We start from the raw sequence: 4,491 nt of genomic DNA, 5'->3' as shown, positions 1-4,491 counted from the left end.
GGTTTGGTGGTGAAAAATCTGTTTTTGAAGGTGTTGAGGCCTTGAGAGCTTGTGGATAAGTGGTTTGGAAGTGCTCCGGTGGAGCTTGAAAAATCGGCTAAGGTATGGTTTCGGTTTCCCATATCTAATATGTAATGTGGTAGGAAATACTTAGGCTAGAGGCCCTAAGATAGGCATTGAATGGTTGATGTTGTTGAATTATTGATATATATGTTGTGGTCATATATGTAATGATGATTAATGATGCCTTGGTGGTATGAGGTATGAGAAATATGCATGTTGTGATATATGCTTGATGATTAGTTATGGTTGAATTGTGGGTTGAATCATGTGTATGGTGAGTATGATGTTGATTGTGTACAATGATGATTTATTGGAATTGGTATTGTTGAGAATTGGCATGAGTAAGAGTATATGATATGTCAATATGTTTGAGTTTGAGCCACTTGGGTGAAGTGGGTTAAAATGATGAGATGGTGATTCTATAATTTGTGGAAATGTGTCAATGTGTGAGTTGAGGAGGCTTAATGTTGAAATTGATGTATTTTGATTGATTTCAAAGGAAAGGGATGAAAATGGCATGTTTTGATTGATTTTGAAAAGAGTTGGAAATTGTTTGTTTTGAAAATGGCACTTTGTGGTTTTTATGAAAAACATGGTTTTTTGGGCATACTTTGGCGGGACATAACTTGGACTACGGATCTCTGTTTTGTACCTAATCTTTTTAGAAATGAAATTGGATCCGGGATGTCCGTACCGTTCTAAGAACGGGTGAAAAATGATTTAAAATGAGGAAGTTATGTCCGTCGGAAGATTGGGGTCCAAATCTGTAAATTCTGCAGCTTTTAACTTAGAAAATTTTTAGCAGAATAACCCCTTGCGCGTGGGCGCACCTGGCGCGTACGCGCCGTTCTTCCCGAAAATGCCATCCACGCGTGTGCGTGATGTGCGCGGGCGCGCCGATTGTGCTGCACCCAATGCCCAGCCATTTTCCAAAGACTTATGCCAGAACTGTGCCAGTGTTGTGCCTGGGGCACGAGAACACCCACGCGTACGCGTGGTTGACGCGTACGCGTCGATTGGCAAATGTTTAATCCACGCGTTAGCGTGCATGACGCTTGCGCGTCGATAAGTTTTTGAGGCCGTCCACGCGTGCGCGTGGAGTGCGCGTGCGCGTGGCCCTGTTTTCATCCCAAAGTTGATTTTTGAGTTTTAAAAGCCAAATCTCATACTTCTAAGCCTCCGATCTCACCACTTATATCTTAAATCATTATGATATGCCTAGCTATGAGAGAAGGAGCTAGTGGATGTGGTAACTTGCGAGTGAAGCAAGGGAAAATGAATAATCAATGAGGATCATTGATGATTATGTGAGATGTGGAGGATGGTGGTGGAAGTGCTTGTTATGCCATGGGCCGAAAGGCCGTATTTGTTAATGAGATGGCTGGTTATGGATTTAACCGTGATGCCAATGGGCTGGTTATGGATTTAACCGTGAGCCGGAATGGCTGTGTATGATATGAATATTGGCTGGTTCTGGACTGAACCGTGAGCCGGATGGCTGATATGGATGTTGATCCATGGATGAGAATTCATGCATGTTTATGCTGAATTATTGATAATTGTGATTTGCACTTCCACTATCTGAGATACGAGTTTCTCTGGGTAGTAGCAGTTGCTAGCCACCACGTGCTCCAGGTTGAGACTTGATACTCTGTTGACCCTATGTCATAAGTGTGGCCGGGCACTGTGAAAGACCCGGATGAGCTCGCCCCCGTAAATATTCACCAGTGAAGGTGATGGATATAGATCATGATTATGATCAAGTTTATGTTGAGTATAACTCGAGTTGGGGATGCGTGACAGAGGGACAGTCCAATGGTTAGCTACCAGGACTTGTCGGGTTGGCTCTATAACCGACAGATGATATCATCAGCCACTAGGGACAGGCATTCATCATATGCATACTATATGAATTGTTTGGGATTGCCTATTTGACTGCATATTACTTGTTAATTGTCTAAATGCCTTACTTGTTCCTAATGGTATATTTCTTGCTTGATATAACTGTGTTTGCTACATTATACTCCTGCTGGTGGTTGGGAGGTTTGAAGGAATTGGAAAGGGAAGTATTAGTTAGACTGAAGTATCTTTAGTCAGATGCCCTTTATGGTTTAGTTTGTTTATAAGCTTTGATATTATTTTGGAGGAAGTTCTAGGATTGCCTTCAGCTTTCCTTTATTATTATGTATTATATATGTGGAAGCTGTTACCATGCTGGGGACCTCTGGTTCTCACCCATGCGGATTTTGTGGTTTTCAGATGCAGGACGTGAGGTTTCCCGCTGAGGCATGCTGGAGACTTCTAGATTTGCGAAGATCCTTTGTTCTCGGGGCTATGTTTTGGTTTATATGTTTTGTTTAGATACTTTTATCTCCATTAAATAATACAAACTGTGATGACTCCTCTTATGGGAGATTTTGGAGAATAGGTCTTATGTTTTTGTGTCCCTTTGGGTTTCCTTTGGGGTTTTCCTTATTTTTATCATATGTATATATTGCTATGCTCGGACCGGTTATCTTCGCAGCCGGATCTTGAGTCTTGATATTCCTATTTTTGACACTCCTTTGTATATATATATAATTTCGCGTTGGTTTATCCTTATTCGTTACGTTATCGATCGGAGTGTTGCGCTTTCGAGTTGCGGTTTTTGTTTACCCCTTTTTCTACAAAGGCTCCTAGTTATAATCAATCATTCATTCTACTATATGTACTAAATTTTTATTTTAGAGGTCGTAATACCTTGCCATCTCTGAATTATGACTTAAGCATAAGACTCTGTATGGTAGGGTGTTACATTATGGTATCAGGGCAGTTCGTTCCTGTAGAGCCTGAGGGATGGACTGATTATGCTTCTGTGGATTCTCTGTGTGTGTGTTATGTGCTATTAGTATATCTGCTTGATATAATTGGCACAAACGTTCATGAGCATGCATTTGGGACTTTGAAGTACTAGACTTCCGATATTGAGACTGATCAACTTAATATCGATTGTTTGGTATGTATAGGAACCAGATGGCGCCTCGTGGACGCGGTAGAGGTAGTGCGAGAGGTCGTACAAATGGTCGTGCGCCGGAGAATAACCCTAATGACCCGGTGAACATTATGACTGCGTTGGAGAACATGGCTGCTGCTATGCAAGCCACTGCTGAGGCTCTTGGTCAACAGATGAACAACCATGGTAATGATGGAGGTGGAGTTCAGGGCCCGATGACACTGGCAAACTTTTTGAAGGTTAATCCACCTAAGTTCAAGGGAACTACTAGTCCGACTGAGGCTGATACATGGTTTCAGGCTATAGAGCGAGCACTGCAAGCACAAGTGGTACCTGAAGGGCAGCGTGTCGAGTTTGCTACCTATATGCTTGTCGGTGAAGCGTCGCATTGGTGGCAAGGTATCCGACGTCTTCTGCAGCAGGGTGATGACTATATCACTTGGAATGTCTTCCAAGAGGAGTTCTATAAGAAGTACTTTCCGACTTCTGCTAGGACGGCTAAGGAACTTGAATTGTTACAGCTGAAGCAGGGTACTATGTCCATATTAGAGTATATTGACAAGTTTGAGGAGCTGTTCAGGTTCTCTCGTATGTGCCAAGGGACTCCGGTGGAATATGAGGAATGGAAGTGTGTTAAGTATGAAGGAGGACTCCGGAGTGATATTTTCAGTTCAGTGGGACCAATGGAGATTAGGACCTTCTCCGAGCTGGTAAACAAGTGTAGGGTTGCTGAGGAGTGTGTGAAAAGGGCAACTGCTGAGAAAGGGATTCACAGAGGATCATTCCCACAGAACCGAGGGAAGAGTTTTGCACCTAGAGGTCCGTCTTTCAAGAGAGGAAGCTCTTTTAGGAGGCCCAACAACAACAACAACTCCCAAGGGAGGAAGTCTGGAAAGCAGCCTCAGAATGATCAAGCTTGTACTAGATGTGGAAGTCACCATCCGGGAGCACCATGCAAGACCGGATGGGGCTTGTGCTACAATTGTGGGAAAGCGGGGCATAAAGCCGCAAATTGTCCTGAGAAGCAGAAACAAGGTGCTGGAAAGGCACAACAGACTGGTCGGGTGTTCACCACTTCAGCTGTAGGAGCTGAGGGATCTGAGACACTTATTCGAGGTAACTGTGAAATAGTTGGACAAACTTTAAATGCTTTATTTGATTCGGGAGCATCACATTCATTCATTGCATTTGAGAAAGCCCACGAGTTAGGATTGAAGATTGTAACTTTAGGATATGATCTAAGAGTGTACAATGCTACCCATGAAGCCATGGTAACTAGGCTAGGATGCCCGGAAGTTTCCTTTAGGTTCAAGCAGCGTGATTTTGTTCATAGTTTAGTTTGCTTACCGATGATTGGTCTTGATCTTATCTTGGGATTGGACTGGTTATCTAAGAACCATGTTCTGCTAGATTGTTCTACAAAGTCGGTGTACTTT

The sequence above is a fragment of the Arachis hypogaea genome, chromosome 1 (genome assembly GCF_003086295.3).
Source record: "Arachis hypogaea cultivar Tifrunner chromosome 1, arahy.Tifrunner.gnm2.J5K5, whole genome shotgun sequence".
Lineage (NCBI taxonomy): Eukaryota > Viridiplantae > Streptophyta > Magnoliopsida > Fabales > Fabaceae > Arachis > Arachis hypogaea.
This window is presented reverse-complemented; position numbering follows the sequence as displayed.